Source organism: Bufo bufo, chromosome 5 (assembly GCF_905171765.1).
Source record: "Bufo bufo chromosome 5, aBufBuf1.1, whole genome shotgun sequence".
Lineage (NCBI taxonomy): Eukaryota > Metazoa > Chordata > Amphibia > Anura > Bufonidae > Bufo > Bufo bufo.
This window is the reverse complement of record NC_053393.1, coordinates 505,830,143-505,848,105: the sequence shown is the minus strand read 5'-3', so window position 1 is coordinate 505,848,105 and position 17,963 is coordinate 505,830,143.

Genomic DNA, 17,963 nt, shown 5'->3' with positions numbered 1-17,963 from the left:
ACAGAGTGGCACAGCGACAGAGTCTATAGGTGGCAGCATCATGAGTAGGCCACAGAGTGGCACAATGACAGAGTCTGGAGGTAGCAGCAGCATGAGTAGGCCACAGAGTGACACAATGACCGAGTCTGGAGGTGGCAGCAGCATGTCGAAGCCACAGAATGGCACAACAACAGAGTCTGGAGGTGGCAGCAGCATGAGTAGGCCACAGAGTGGCACAACGACAAACTCTAGAGGTGGCAGCATCATGAGTAGGCCACAGAGTGGTACAATGATGGAGTCTGGAGGTGCAGCAGCATGAGTAGGCTACAGAGTGGCAGAACAACAGAGTCTGGAGGTAGCAGCAGCATGAGTAGGCCACAGAATGGCACAATGACTGAGTCTGGAGGTGGCATCAGCATGAGTAGGCCACAGAATGGCACAATGATGGAGTCTGGAAGTAGCAGCAGCATGAGTAGGTCGCAGTGGCACAACTAAAGAGTCTGGAGTGGCAGCAGCATGAGTAGGCTACAGAGTGGCACAATGACAGAGTCTGGAGGTGGCAGCAGCATAAATAGGCCACAGAGTGGCACAACAACAGAGTCTAGAGGTGGCAGCAGCATGAGTAGGCCACAGAATGGCAGTCTGGAGGTTGCAGCTGCATGTCGAAGCCACATAATGGCACAAAGACAGAGTCTGGAGGTGGCAGCAGCATGAGTGGGCCACAGAGTGGCACAATGACAGAGTCTGGAGGTAGCAGCAGCATGAGTAGGTTACAGAGTGGCACAACGACAGAGTCTGGAGGTGGCAGCAGCATGAGTAGGTTACAGAGTGGCACAACGACAGAGTCTGGAGGTGGCAGCAGTATGAGTAGGCCAGAGACTGGCACAACAACAGAGTCTGGAGGTGGCAGCAGCATGAGTAGGGCACAGAGTGGCACAAAAACAGAGTCTGGAGGTGGCCGCAGCATGAATGGGCCACAGAGTGGCACAATGACAGAGTCTGGAGGTGGCAGCAGCATGAGTAGGCCATAGAGTGGCACAACGACAGAGTCTGGAGGTGTCGGCAGCAGCAGCTTCGGAAGGAGGCCCCAGAGCGGCACATTGACCAAGTAGGGGGTGGCAGAAGCACGAGTAGGCCACAGAGTGGCACAATGACAGAGTCTGGAGGTTGCCGAAAGCATAAGGAAGCCACTGAATGGCACAATCACAGAGTGTGGAGGTGGAAGCAGCATGAGAAAGCCACAGAATGGCACAATCACAGAGTGTGGAGGTGTCAGCAGCATGAGGAAGCAATAGAATGGCACAATGACAGAGTGTCGATCGACCAAGATACTTCTGGGGGAACCTGCCTGGCATGAACAGGCCTTTAGTAGCTACAGACAATGATAAGACCAAGCGTAAAAATATCTTTGAGGCCGGAAGAGTCGCGAAGTTCATCAAGAAACGTTACTAAAGATTTTACTGCTTATTACCGCAGCGCTGACCGCAGAATTAATTTTGTTTTTCAACCGACATACTTCAATAATGATTTTACCACACATTACTACAGCGCTGAACACTGAATTAAATTTGTTTTTCAACCGAAATGTCACAAAAGATTTTAACGCATATAAATTATAAATTAAAAGCCCTCAAATATTACACAACTCCTCAAAAACCTTGGCTTATAATATTAAAACATAACTTTTGCTAATTATGGTTAATAGGAAATAGGTCACAAAAGATTTTTCCACATATAACTGCAAGGCTGAACGCTGAATAAAATTCGTTTTTCCACCAAAATAAGTCACAAAAGATTTTAGTGCATATAACGGAGCACGGAGATGGAGAGGGTATTCAGATTCCCACTGCACGATACGGACGTCTCAGAAATGAACCGCTGCTCCCGACAGCATCTCCTGGGAAGGTCATAGAGCATCTCGTCATCTGGCATCTATTCGCTACGCTGAAGAATTATTTTGAAAGTGTGTAGAAGCCACACGGGGCCATTATGGAGATTTTACCGTATATAACTACAGCGCTGAACGCTGAATAAAATTAGTTTTTCGATCGAAATACGTCACAAAAGATTTTACCACATATAACTGCAGCACTGAACGCTGATTACAATTTGTTTTTCCACCGAAATAAGTCACAAAAGATTTTACGACATAACTGCAGCGCTGAACACTGAATAAAATTAGTTTTTCCACCGAAATACGTCAATAAAGATTTTACCACAAATATTACTGCATGGCTGAACGTTGAATATATTTTGTTTTTCGACCGATAATAACTGCAGAAGTGAAATGCGTATATACAGTCAGGTCCATAAATATTGGGACATCGACACAATTCTAACATTTTTGGCTCTATACGTCACCACAATGGATTTGAAATGAAACAAACAAGATGTGCTTTAACTGCAGACTGTCAGCTTTAATTTGAGGGTATTTACATCCAAATCAGGTGAACGGTGTAGGAATTACAACAGTTTGCATATGTGCCTCACACTTGTTAAGGGACCAAAAGTAATTGGACAATTGGCTTCTCAGCTGTTTCATGGCGGGGTATGTGTGTTACTCCCTCATTATCCCAATTACAATGAGCAGATAAAAGGTCCAGAGTTCATTCCAAGTGTGCTATTTGCATTTGGAATCTGTTGCTGTCAACTCTCAAGATGAGATCCAAAGAGCTGTCACTATCAGTGAAGCAAGCCATCATTAGGCTGACAAAAAAAAAAAAAAAAACCATCAGAGAGATAGCAAAAACATTAGGGGTGGCCAAAACAACTGTTTGGAACATTCTTAAAAAGAAGGAACGCACAGGTGAGCTTAGCAACACCAAAAGATCCGGAAGACCATGGAAAACAACTGTGGTGGATGACCGAAGAATTATTTCCCTGGTTAAGAAAACACCCAGTTGGCCAGATAAAGAACACTCATCTGGAGGTAGGTGTATGTGTGTCAAAGTCAACAATCAAGAGAGTCAATACAGAGGGTTCACCACAAGATGTAAACCATTGGTGAGCCTCAAAAACAGCAAGGCCAGATTAGAGTTTGCCAAACGACATCTAAAAAAGCCTTCAAAGCTCTGGAATGACATCCTATGGACAGATGAGACCAAGATCAACTTGTACCAGAGTGATGGAAAGAGAAGAGCATGGAGAAGGGAAGGAACTGCTCATGATCCTAAGCATACCACCTCATCAGTGAAGCATGGGGGTGGTAGTGTCATGGCGTCGGCATGTATGGCTGCCAATGGAACTGGTTCTCTTGTATTTATTGATGAATTATTATGTGGGTAAGTGACTGGCTCAGTGATAGAAATCAGAGGGTGGTTATTAACGGTACACACTCATATTGGGTCACTGTCACTAGCGGAGTACCTCAGGGGTCAGTATTGACCTTGTAGAAGGCTTGCACAGTAAAATATTAATTTTTGCAGATTACACTAAACTGTGTAAAGTAATTGACACAGAAGAGGACAGTATACTGCTGCAGATGGATCTTGATAGATTGGAGGCTTGGGCAGAGAAGTGGCAGATGAGGTTTAACACTGACAAATGCAAGGTTATGCACATGGGAAGGAATAATGCAAGTGACCAGTACATACTAAATGGTAAAACACTGGGTAACACTGACATGGCAAAGGACCTAGGAATTTTAACCACCTCAGCCCCCAGTGCTTAAACACCCTGAAAGACCAGGCCACTTTTTACACTTCTGACCTACACTACTTTCACCGTTTATTGCTCGGTCATGCAACTTACCACCCAAATGAATTTTACCTCCTTTTCTTCTCACTAATAGAGCTTTCATTTGGTGGTATTTCATTGCTGCTGACATTTTTACTTTTTTTGTTATTAATCGAAATTTAACGATTTTTTTGCAAAAAAATGACATTTTTCACTTTCAGTTGTAAAATTTTGCAAAAAAAACGACATCCATATAGAAATTTTGCTCTAAATTTATAGTTCTACATGTCTTTGATAAAAAAAAAATGTTTGGGTAAAAAAAAAATGGTTTGGGTAAAAGTTATAGCGTTTACAAACTATGGTACAAAAATGTGAATTTCCGCTTTTTGAAGCAGCTCTGACTTTCTGAGCACCTGTCATGTTTCCTGAGGTTCTACAATGCCCAGACAGTACAAACACCCCACAAATGACCCCATTTCTGAAAGTACACACCCTAAGGTATTCGCTGATGGGCATAGTGAGTTCATAGAACTTTTTATTTTTTGTCACAAGTTAGCGGAAAATGATGATTTTTTTTTTTTATTTTTTTTTCTTACAAAGTCTCATATTCCACTAACTTGTGACAAAAAATAAAAAGTTCTATGAACTCACTATGCCCATCAGCGAATACCTTGGGGTCTCTTCTTTCCAAAATGGGGTCACTTGTGGGGTAGTTATACTGCCCTGGCATTCTAGGGGCCCAAATGTGTGGTAAAGAGTTTGAAATCAAATTCAGTAAAAAATGACGAGTGAAATCCGAAAGGTGCTCTTTGGAATATGGGCCCCTTTGCCCACCTAGGCTGCAAAAAAGTGTCACACATCTGGTATCCCCGTACTCAGGAGAAGTTGAGGAATGTGTTTTGGGGTGTCTTTTTACATATACCCATGCTGGGTGAGATAAATATCTTGGTCAAATGACAACTTTGTATAAAAAAATGGGAAAAGTTGTCTTTTGCCAAGATATTTCTCTCACCCAGCATGGGTATATATAAAATGACACCCCAAAACACATTCCCCACCTTCTCCTGAGTACGGAGATACCAGATGTGTGACACTTTTTTGCAGCCTAGGTGGGCAAAGGGGCCCATATTCCAAAGAGCACCTTTCGGATTTCACTCATCATTTTTTACAGAATTTGATTTCTAACTCCTTACCACACATTTGGGCCCCTAGAATGCCAGGGCAGTATAACTACCCCACAAGTGACCCCATTTTGGAAAGAAGACACCCCAAGCTATTCCGTGAGGGGCATGGCGAGTTCCTAGAATTTTTTATTTTTTGTCACAAGTTAGTGGAAAATGATGATTTTTTTTTTTTTTTTTTTTTTTCATACAAAGTCTCATATTCCACTAACTTGTGACAAAAAATAAAAACTTCCATGAACTCACTATGCCCATCAGCGAATACCTTGGGGTCTCTTCTTTCCAAAATGGGGTCACTTGTGGGGTAGTTATACTGCCCTGGCATTCTAGGGGCCCAAATGTGTGGTAAAGAGTTTGAAATCAAATTCAGTAAAAAATGACGAGTGAAATCCGAAAGGTGCTCTTTGGAATATGGGCCCCTTTGCCCACCTAGGCTGCAAAAAAGTGTCACACATCTGGTATCCCCGTACTCAGGAGAAGTTGAGGAATGTGTTTTGGGGTGTCTTTTTACATATACCCATGCTGGGTGAGATAAATATCTTGGTCAAATGACAACTTTGTATAAAGAAATGGGAAAAGTTGTCTTTTGCCAAGATATTTCTCTCACCCAGCATGGGTATATATAAAATGACACCCCAAAACACATTCCCCACCTTCTCCTGAGTACGGAGATACCAGATGTGTGACACTTTTTTGCAGCCTAGGTGGGCAAAGGGGCCCATATTCCAAAGAGCACCTTTCGGATTTCACTCATCATTTTTTACAGAATTTGATTTCTAACTCCTTACCACACATTTGGGCCCCTAGAATGCCAGGGCAGTATAACTACCCCACAAGTGACCCCATTTTGGAAAGAAGACACCCCAAGCTATTCCGTGAGGGGCATGGCGAGTTCCTAGAATTTTTTATTTTTTGTCACAAGTTAGTGGAAAATGATGATTTTTTTTTTTTTTTTCATACAAAGTCTCATATTCCACTAACTTGTGACAAAAAATAAAAACTTCCATGAACTCACTATGCCCATCAGCGAATACCTTGGGGTCTCTTCTTTCCAAAATGGGGTCACTTGTGGGGTAGTTATACTGCCCTGGCATTCTAGGGGCCCAAATGTGTGGTAAGGAGTTTGAAATCAAATTCTGTAAAAAATGACGAGTAAAATCCGAAAGGTGCTCTTTGGAATATGGGCCCCTTTGCCCACCTAGGCTGCAAAAAAGTGTCACACATGTGGTATTGCCGTACTCAGGAGAAGTTGAGGAATGTGTTTTGGGGTGTCTTTTTACATATACCCATGCTGGGTGAGATAAATATCTTGGTCAAATGACAACTTTGTATAAAAAAATGGGAAAAGTTGTCTTTTGCCAAGATATTTCTCTCACCCAGCATGGGTATATATAAAATGACACCCCAAAACACATTCCCCACCTTCTCCTGAGTACGGAGATACCAGATGTGTGACACTTTTTTGCAGCCTAGGTGGGCAAAGGGGCCCATATTCCAAAGAGCACCTTTTGGATTTCACAGGTCATTTTTTACTGAATTTGATTTCAAACTCCTTACCACACATTTGGGCCCCTAGAATGCCAGGGCAGTATAACTACCCCACAAGTGACCCCATTTTGGAAAGAAGAGACCCCAAGGTATTCGCTGATGGGCATAGTGAGTTCATGGAAATTTTTTTTTTTTGTCACAAGTTAGTGGAATAGGAGACTTTGTATGAAAAAAAAAAAAAAAAAAAAAAATCATCATTTTCCACTAACTTGTGACAAAAAATAAAAAATTCTAGGAACTTGCCATGCCCCTCACGGAATACCTTGGGGTGTCTTCTTTCCAAAATGGGGTCACTTGTGGGGCAGTTATACTGCCCTGGCATTTTCCAGGGGCCCTAATGTCTGGTAAGTAGGTAAATGACCTGTGAAATCTGAAAGGTGCTCTTTGGAATGTGGGCCCCTTTGCCCAGCTAGGCTGCAAAAAAGTGTCACACATCTGGTATCTCCGTACTCAGAAGAAGGTAAGGAATGTGTTTTGGGGTGTCATTTTACATATACCCATGCTGGGTGAGAGAAATATCTTGGCAAAAGACAACTTTTCCCATTTTTTTATACAAAGTTGGCATTTGACCAAGATATTTATCTCACCCAGCATGGGTATATGTAAAATGACACCCCAAAACATATTCCCCAACTTCTGCTGAATACGGAGATACCACATGTGTGACACTTTTTTGCAGCCTAGGTGGGCAAAGGGGCCCAAATTCCTTTTAGGAGGGCATTTTTAGACATTTGGATACCAGACTTCTTCTCACGCTTTGGGGCCCCTAAAATGCCAGGGCAGTATAAATACCCCACATGTGACCCCATTTTGGAAAGAAGACACCCCAAGGTATTCAATGAGGGGCATGGCGAGTTCATTGAAAAAAAAAAATTTTGGCACAAGTTAGCGGAAATTGATTTTTTGGATTTTGTTCTCACAAAGTCTCCCTTTCCGCTAACTTGGGACAAAAATTTCAATCTTTCATGGACTCAATATGCCCCTCAGCAAATACCTTGGGGTGTCTTCTTTCCAAAATGGTGTTATTTGTGGGGTGTTTGTACTGCCCTGGCATTTGAGGGTCTCCGCAATCATTACATGTATGCCCAGCATTAGGAGTTTCTGCTATTCTCCTTATATTGAGCATACGGGTAATGAGATTTTTTTTTTCCGTTCAGCCTCTGGGCTGAAAGAAAAAAATGAACGGCACAGATTTCTTCATTCGCATCGATCAATGTGGATGAAAAAATCTCTGCCAAAAAAAGAAAAAGGAGGGGAAAGGCGTCTGCCAGGACATAGGAGCTCCGCCCAACATCCATACCCACTTCAGCTCGTATGCCCTGGCAAACCAGATTTCTCCATTCACATCAATCGATGTGGATGAATAAATCATTGCCGGGATTTTTTTTTTTATATATACAAAGTGTTTGCCAAAGTATATGAACACCGCCACCTCCTCAGCTCATATGCCTCGGCAAACATATCTTTTACTGCAGAGGAGAAATCTCGTCTTGCAGCGCCGCATACACCGACTTGCGTGTAATCTGACAGCAGCACAATGCTTCTGTCCGAATGCACATCAGTGCTGCAGCTGGTCGATCGGTTGGTCCACCTGGAAGGTAAAAAAAACAAAACAAAAAAGAAAAAACCAGGCCGCAAAGCAATAACTTTATTAACTTTAGAACAGAACATATTAACTTTTTTAAACTTTTTTAACTTTTTTACTTACCGGTAATTTTTTTTTTGTTTAGTTTTTTTTACCTTTATAGAACAAACCTCTCCTTCCCCATGGGACAATGTGCAAAGCGCAAATCGCCCAAAGATGTGGCGAAGTACGTTATGCACTTTATCCCAGGTGAAAGGAGAGGTTTGCAGCAGCTGAGAGTAAAAGGGCCCTAATAGCCCTGTGTGCCTGTCCTGTGAGATGCAATCCCTATGCTAGGTGTACCTGTGTGTGGTACTTCCGGAAACACTCTCCATAGCATAGGGCAGGGTGGTCAGCACAGTCAGGACAGAAATAGCGGGTGTCACGCCTTATTCCACTCCTGCTACAGACACGACATCTTTTTCGGGGTGACGGTTGGGTTGAGGTACCAGGAACGACACTGGGGAAATGTCGCTCGTGTAGACGGCTAACTACACTGGGGGATGGGGCCACGGAACCTCCTGGGTAAAGGAGGTTCTCGATGATCTCTTCCTGGAATTTGAGGAAAGATCGTGTTCTCCCAGCCTTACTGTAGAGAACAAAACTATTGTACAGCGCCAATTGAATTAAATATACAGACACCTTCTTATACCAGCGTCTGGTTCTGCGGGAAACTAAATACGGAGACAACATCTGGTCATTGAAGTCCACCCCTCCCATGAGCGCATTATAGTCGTGGACACAGAGGGGCTTTTCAATGACACGGGTTGCTCGCTCAATTTGGATTGTCGTGTCTGCGTGAATGGAGGAGAGCATGTAAACGTCACGCTTGTCTCTCCATTTCACCGCGAGCAGTTCTTCGTTACACAAGGCAGCCCTCTGCCCCCTTGCAAGACGGGTGGTTACAAGCCGTTGGGGGAAGCCCACGCGACTAGTTCGCGCGGTGCCACAGGCGCAAATCCGTTCTAGAAACAAATGCCTAAAGAGGGCCACACTTGTGTAAAAATTGTCCACATAAAGATGGTACCCCTTGCCGAATAAGGGTGACACCAAGTCCCAGACTGTCTTCCCACTGCTCCCCAGGTAGTCAGGGCAACCGACCGGCTCCAGGGTCTGATCTTTTCCCTCATAGACACGAAATTTGTGGGTATAGCCTGTGGCCCTTTCACAGAGCTTATACAATTTGACCCCATACCGGGCACGCTTGCTTGGGATGTACTGTTTGAAGCCAAGGCGCCCGGTAAAATGTATTAGGGACTCGTCTACGCAGATGTTTTGCTCGGGGGTATACAAATCTGCAAATTTCTGGTTGAAATGGTCTATGAGGGGCCGAATTTTGTGGAGCCGGTCAAAAGCTGGGTGGCCTCTGGGACGGGAGGTGGTGTTGTCGCTAAAATGCAGGAAACGGAGGATGGCCTCAAATCGTGCCCTGGACATAGCAGCAGAGAACATGGGCATGTGATGAATCGGGTGCGTTGACCAATATGACCGCAATTCATGCTTTTTTGTCAGGCCCATGTTGAGGAGAAGGCCCAAAAAAATTTTAATTTCGGAAACTTGGACTGGTTTCCACCGGAAAGGCTGGGCATAAAAGCTTCCCGGGTTGGCGGATATAAATTGTGTGGCATACTGGTTGGTCTCTGCCACGACTAAGTCCAAGAGCTCCGCAGTCAAGAACAGCTCAAAAAATCCCAGGGCCGAACCGATTTGAGCCGTCTCAACCCGAACTCCAGACTGGGCGGTGAAAGGGGGAACTACAGGTGCGGCTGAAGTTGGTGACTGCCAATCAGGGTTTGCCAGCACCTCAGGGATTCTAGGGGCTCTACGGGCCTGTCTTTGCGGTGGCTGCGACGGGGTAACTAGTGCACGTGCCACCGTACCAGCTTCAACTGCCCTTCTGGTGCTCGCCACGTCACCATGTTGTACGGCAGTGCTGGTACTAGGTCCAGGGAGGGCTGCGCTGCTGGTGTATGCCTCACCACGTGATCCGGCAGCGACAGCCCCACTCTGCTGCTCTTGAAGCGGATCCTGCATAACCTGTGGTCTAGCGACATGGGGCCGGGTACGCCTGGTGCTGCCAGGGACCTCCACCTCCTCGTCCGAACTTTGGGTCAGAGAGCCACTGCTTTCCACAGGTTCATATTCTGACCCGCTAGATTCATCAGATGAGGGTTCCCACTCCTCATCCGACTGGGTCAGAATCCTGTAGGCCTCTTCAGAAGAATACCCCCTGTTTGACATTTTGGACTACTAAATTTAGGGGTATTCCCTGAGACTACCCAAGAAAAAAAGCAAACCTGTCTTACAAAGGGGAGGCTAGCGAAGTACCGGAGGCCGCTGCGGTTGATAAAAAATATCAAAACTGATTTTTTTATCGCCGCAGTGCGTGTAAAATGAATGTGCAGTGATCAAAAAATATATATTTTTTGTCACTGCGGTGGGGCGGGCGTGGGTGAACGCACGTGTGGGCGACCGATCAGGCCTGATCGGGCAAACACTGCGTTTTGGGTGGAGGGCGAACTAAAGTGACACTAATACTATTATAGATCTGACCGTGATCAGTTTTGATCACTTACAGATACTATAAAAGTACAAATGCTGATTAGCGATACGCTATTCAGCGAATAAAAGTGACTGCGGTGCGGTGGGGTGGGCGCTAACTGACGCTAACTACCTAACCAAGGGGCCTAAACTATCCCTAAAACCTAACAGCCAATACTAGTGAAAAAAAAAAAGTGACAGTTTACACTGATCACTTTTTTTCCTTTCACTGGTGATTGACAGGGGCGATCAAAGGGGTGATCAAAGGGTTAATTGGGGTGCAGGGGGGTGATCTGGGGCTAAGGTGTAGTGTTGGTGCTACTCACTGTGAAGTCTGCTCCTGTGCTGGATCCAACCGACGAAAAGGACCAGCACAGGAGCAGACAAGCCATATAACAGATCATATTTACTAATATGATCTGTTATATGGCTTGTGATTGGATTTTTTAAAAATCGCCAGCCTGCCAGCCAATGATCGTTGCTGGCAGGCTGGTGACTAACTTGTTCTTTAACTTTTGCCGGCCCGCGATGCGCATGCGCGGGCCGGCTTGGAGCGAAATCTCGCGTCTCGCGAGATGACGCGTATATGCGTGACTGTGCGCAGCGCTGCCACCTCCGGAACGCGAATCTGCGTTAGGCGGTCCGGAGGTGGTTAATGAACAGCAAACTAAGCTGTAGAAACCAGTGTCAGGCAGCTGCTGCCAAGGCCAATAAGATAATGGGTTGCAATTAGGGATGAGCGAACCCGAACTGTATAGTTTGGGTTCGTACCGAATTTTTGGGTGTTCGTGACACGGAACCGAACCCGGACATTTTCGTAAAAGTCCGGGTTTGGGTTTGGTGTTCGGCGCTTTCTTGGCGCTTTTTAAAAGGCTGCTAAGCAGCCAATCAACAAGCGTCATACTACTTGCCCCAAGAGGCCATCACAGCCATGCCTACTATTGGCATGGCTGTGATTGGCCAGTGCAGCATGTGACTCAGCCTCTATTTAAGCTGGAGTCACGTAGCGCCGCACGTCACTCTGCTCTGATCAGTGTAGGGATAGGATGCAGCTGCTGCTGTTAGGGCCAGATTAGGCAATGATTTACTCTTCAAAAACACTTAATGAAGTGATCGATCTACAGCTGTGAATCATTCAACCTCTACTATTTAATTGCTCACTGTTTTTAGGCTGCCCAGAGCGTTTTTCTGTCACTTTTTTCTGAGGTGATCGGCGGCCATTTCGTGTCTTGTGGTGCGCCAGCACAAGCTGCCACCAAGTACATTTAACCATCAATAGTGTGTTTTTTTTTTTTTTGCTATATCCTACATCAGGGGCTTGGCTGTGCTTGCTATTTTATTGAGGGGTGAAATACAATTGCCAAAATAGCAGTACCCTAAATCTGGTGTTTCAGCTGTGGCTAGCCAATTGTAATACTGTCTGCTGTCTGGCAAAGGATATTTTTTTTTCTGGGTTGAAATACAATTCCCAACTTAGCAATTCCCTAAATCAGTGGTTTCTGCTGTATCAGGCCAAGTTTAAATCTATCCATAAAAGGGTATATTAGATTGAAGGTGCTAATAGGTCACCCTCAATAACTTCACATGCTACCGTGCATCTCCAAGTCTAATTCTGTCTGTAAACGTATACCTGTCATCCAGGGCCTAAATAATAGGCCTACAATTTATATTCAGCTAAATCTGTGGTTACTGCTGTGGCTAGTAAAGTTATTTAGTGTCCGTCAAAGCACAGTTTTTGTTCTGGGTTGAATTTCAATTTCGAAATTAGCAATTTCATAAATCAGTGGTTTCTGCTGTATCAGGCCAATTTTAAATCTATCCATAAAAGGGTATATTAGATTGAAGGTGCTGATAGGGTCATCCTCAATAACTTCACACGCTACCGTGCATTTCCAAGTCTAATTCTGTCCGTAAAAGGGATACCTGTCATCCAGGGCCTAGGGCCTAAATACTAGGCCTACAATTTATATTCAGCTAAATCTGTGGTTACTGCTGTGCCTGTATTAGTGTAATACGGTACCTAAATAGATAGTGTTAGGTGCCTGTAAAAAAAGGCCTGAATTTGAATTCAATAAATTGGGCAAAATAATTTTTTTCTTACTGTGGTGAACGGTAACAATAAGGAAAACATCTAGTAAGGGACGCGGACATGGTCGTGGTGGTGTTAGTGAACCCTCTGGTGCTGGGAGAGGACGTGGCCGTTCTGCCACAGCCACACGTCCTAGTGAACCAACTACCTCAGGTCCCAGTAGACGCCAGAATTTACAGCGATATTTGGTGGGGCCCAATGCCGTTCTAAGGATGGTAAGGCCTGAGCAGGTACAGGCATTAGTCAATTGGGTGGCCAACAGTGGATCCATTACGTTCACATTATCTCCCACCCAGTCTTCTGCAGAAAGAGCACAGATGGCGCCTGAAAACCAAGCCCATAAGTCTGTCACATCACCCCCATGCATATCAGGGAAACTGTCTGAGCCTCAACTTATGCAGCAGTCTCTTATGCTGTTTGAAGACTCTGCTGGCAGGGTTTCCCAAGGGCATCCACCTAGCCCTTCCCCAGCGGTGGAAGACATAGAATGCACTGACGCACAACCACTTATGTTTCCTGATGATGAGGACATGGGAATACCACCTTAGCACGTCTCTGATGATGAAACACAGGTGCCAACTGCTGCCTCTTTCTGCAGTGTGCAGACTGAACAGGAGGTCAGGGAGGAAGACTGGGTGGAAGACGATGCAGGGGATGATGAGGTCCTAGACCCCACATGGAATGAAGGTTGTGCCACTGACTTTCAGAGTTCGGAGGAAGAGGCAGTGGTGAGACCGAGCCAACAGCGTAGCAAAAGAGGGAGCAGTGGGCAAAAGCAGAACACCCGCCGCCAAGAGAGTCCGCCTGCTACTGGCCACCGCCATCTGGGACCGAGCACCCCAAAGGCAGCTTCAAGGAGTTCCCTGGCGTGGCAGTTCTTCAAACAATGTGCTGACGACAAGACCCGAGTGGTTTGCACGCTGTGCCATCAGAGCCTGAAGCGAGGCAATAACGTTCTGAACCTTAGCACAACCTGCATGACCAGGCACCTGCATGCAAAGCATGAACTGCAGTGGAGTAAACACCTTAAAAACAAGGAACTCACTCAGGCTCCCCCTGCTACCTCTTCTGCTGCTGCCTCGGTCTCTTCCTCCGCCTCTGGAGGAACGTTGGCACCTGCCACCCAGCAAACAGAGGATGTACCACCAACACCACCACCTCCATCACCAAGCATCTCCACCATGTCACATGGCAGCGTTCAGCTCTCCATCTCACAAACATTTGAGAGAAAGCGTAAATTCCCACCTAGCCACCCTCGATCCCTGGCCCTGAATGCCAGCATTTCTAAACTACTGGCCTATAAAATGCTGTCATTCAGGCTGGTGGACACAGACAGCTTCAAACAGCTCATGTCGCTTGCTGTCCCACAGTATGTTGTTCCCAGCCGCCACTACTTCTCCAAGAGAGCCGTGCCTTTCCTGCACAACCAAGTATCCGATAAAATCAAGTGTGCACTGCGCAACACCATCTGTGGCAAGGTCCACCTAACCACAGATACGTGGACCAGTAAGCACGGCCAGGGATGCTATATCTCCCTAACTGCACACTGGGTAAATGTAGTGGCGGCTGGGCCCCAGGCGGAGAGCTGGTTGGCGCACGTCCTTCCGCCGCCAAGGATCGCAGGGCAACATTCTTTGCCTCCTGTAGCCTCCTCCTCCTACTCAGCTTCCTCCTCCTCTTCTTCCACCTGCTCATCCAGTCAGCCACACACCTTCACCACCAACTTCAGCACAGACCGGGGTAAACGTCAGCAGGCCATTCTGAAACTCATATGTTTGGGGGACAGGCCACACAACGCGCAGGAGTTGTGGCGGGGTATTGAACAACAGACCGACGAGTGGTTGCTGCCGGTGAGCCTCAAGCCCGGCCTGGTGGTGTGCGATAATGGGCAAAATCTCGTTGAAGCTCTGGGACTAGCCAGTTTGACGCACATCCCTTGCCTGGCGCATGTGCTGAATTTGGTGGTGCAGAAGTTCATTCACAACTACCCCGACATGTAAGAGCTGCTGCATAAAGTGCGGGCCGTCTGTGCGCGCTTCCGGCGTTCACATCCTGCCGCTGCTCGCCTGTCTGCGCTACAGCGTAACTTCGGCCTTCCCGCTCACCGCCTCATATGCGACGGGCCAAAGTGGAGTTTTAGCTGCAGCACGCACGGGTCAGTCGCACTGCGGAACAGCACCACTTTACCACCAATGACTGGGCCTCCATGCAAGACCTGTGTGCCCTGTTGCACTGTTTCGAGTACTCCACCAACATAGCCAGTGGCGATGACGCCGTTATCAGCGTTACAATACCACTTCTATGTCCACTTGAGAAAACACTTAGGGCGATGATGGAAGAGGAGATGGCCCAGGAGGAGGAGGAAGAGGGGTCATTTTTAGCACTTTCAGGCCAGTCTCTTAGAAGTGACTTAGAGGGAGGTTTTTTGCAACAGCAGAGGCCAGCTACAAATGTGGCCAGACAGGGCCCACTACTGGAGGACGAGGAGGACGAGGATGAGGAGGAGGTGGAGGAGGATGAGGATGAAGCATGTTCACAGCGGGGTGGCACCCAACGCCGCTCGGGCCCATCACTGGTGCGTGGCTGGGGGGAAACGCAGGACAATGACGATAAGCCTCCCACAGAGGACAGCTTGTCCTTACCTCTGGGCAGCCTGGCACACATGAGCGACTACATGCTGCAGTGCCTGCGCAACGACAGCAGAGTTGCCCACATTTTAACGTGTGCGGACTACTGGGTTGCCACCCTGCTGGATCCCCGGTACAAAGACAATGTGCCCACCTTACTTCCTGCACTGGAGCGTGATAGGAAGATGTGCGAGTACAAGCGCACGTTGGTAGACGCGCTACTGAGAGCATTCCCAAATATCACAGGGGAACAAGTGGAAGCCCAAGGTGAAGGAGGAGGAGCAAGAGGTCACCAACGCAGCTGTGTCATGGCCAGCCCCTCTGAGGGCAGGGTTAGCATGGCAGAGATGTGGAAAAGTTTTGTCACCACGCCACAGCGAACTGCACCACCACCTGATACGGAACGTGTTAGCAGGAGGCAGCATTTCACTAACATGGTGGAACAGTACATGTGCACACCCCTCCACGTACTGACTGATAGTTCGGCCCCATTCAACTTCTGAGTCTCCAAATTGTCCACGTGGCCAGAGCTAGCCTTTTATGCTTTGGAGGTGCTGGCCTGCCCGGCGACCAGCAATTTGTCTGAACGTGTATTCAGCACGGGAGGGGGGCGTCATTACAGACAAACGCAGCTGCCTATCCACAGCCAATGTGGACAAGCTGACGTTCATAAAAATGAACAGGCATGGATCCCACAGGACCTGTCCATCCCTGGTGCAGATTAGACATTTATAACTACCTCCCCTTAACAATATATTCTTGTACTCCAGGGCATTTCATTCAATCCTCTTTTTTTAATTTTAACATTATATTGCGGGGCAAACCAAAGTTGAATGTACCTCTCCTCTGTCTGGGTGCCGGGGCCTAAATATCTGACAATGGCCTGTTCCAGTGGTGGGTGACATGAAGCCTGATTCTCTGCTATAACATGAAGCCTGAATCTCTGCTATGGGACCTCTCTCCTCTGTCTGGGTGCCGGGGCCTAAATATCTGACAGTGGCCTGTTCCAGTGGTGGGTGACATGAAGCCTTATTCTCTGCAATGGGACCTCTCTCCTCTGTCTGGGTGCCAGGGCCTAAATATCTGACAGTGGCCTATTCCAGTGGTGGGTGACATGAATCCTTATTCTCTGCTAGGATATGAAGCCTGATTCTCTGCTATGGGACCTCTCTCCTCTATCTAGGGGCCGGGGCCTAAATATATGACAGTGGCCTGTTCCAGTGGTGGGTGACGTAAAGCTTGATTCTCTGCTATGACATGAAGCATGATTCTCTGCTATGGGACCTCTCTCCACTGTCTGGGTGCCGGGGCCTAAATATCTGACAGTGGCCTGTTCCAGTGGTGGGTGACGTGAAGCTTGATTCTCTGCTATGACATGAAGCTTAATTCTCTGCTATGGGACCTCTCTCCTCTGTCTGGGTGCCGGGGCCTAAATATCTGACATTGGCCTGTTCCAGTGGTGTGTGACGTGAAGCCTGATTCTCTGCTATGACATGAAGCCTGATTCTCTGCTATGACATGAAGCCTGATTCTCTGCTATGGGACCTCTTTCCTCTGTCTGGGTGCCAGGGCCTAAATATCTGACAGTGGCCTGTTCCAGTGGTGGGTGACATGAAGCCTGATTCTCTGCAATGGGACCTCTCTCTTCTGTCTGGGTGCCGGGGCCTAAATATCTGACAATGGCCTGTTCCAGTGGTGGGTGACGTGAAGCCTGATTGTCTGCTATGACATAAAGCCTGATTCTCTGCTATGACATGAAGCCTGATTCTCTGCTATGGGACCTCTCTCCTCTGTCTGGGTGCCGGGGCCTAAATATCTGACAGTGGCCTGTTCCAGTGGTGGGTGACATGAAGCCTGATTCTCTGCAATGGGACCTCTCTCCTCTGTCTGGGTGCCAGGGCCTAAATATCTGACAATGGCCTGTTCCAGTGGTGGGTGACGTGAAGCCTGATTCTCTGCTATGACATGAAGCCTGATTCTCTGCTATGGGACCTCTCTCCTCTGTCTGGGTGCCGGGGCCTAAATATCTGACAGTGGCCTGTTCCAGTGGTGGGTGACATGAAGCTTGATTCTCTGCAATGGGACCTCTCTCCTCTGTCTGGGTGCCAGGGCCTAAATATCTGACAGTGGCCTGTTCCAGTGGTGGGTGACATGAAGCCTGATTCTCTGCAATGGGACCTCTCTCCTCTGTATGGGTGCCGGGGCCTAAAGATCTGACAATGTCCTGTTCCTGTGGTGTGTGATGTGAAGCCTGATTCTCTGCTATGACATGAAGCCTGATTCTCTGCAATGGGACCTCTCTTCTCTGTCTGGGTGCCGGGGCCTAAATATCTGACAGTGGCCTGTTCCAGTGGTGGGTGACATGAAGCCTGATTCTCTGCAATGGGACCTCTCTCCTCTGTCTGGGTGCAGGGGCCTAAATATCTGACAATGGCCTGTTCCAGTGGTGGGTGACGTGAAGCCTGATTCTCTGCTATGACGTGAAGCCTGATTCTTTGCTATGACATGAAGCCTGATTCTCTGCAATGGGACCTCTCTCCTCTGTCTGGGTGCCGGGGCCTAAATATCTGACAGTGGCCTGTTCCAGTGGTGGGTGACGTGAAGCCTGATTCTCTGCTATGACATGAAGCCTGATTCTCGCCTGATTCTCTGCAATGGGATCTCTCTCCTCTGTCTGGGTGCCGGGGCCTAAATATCTA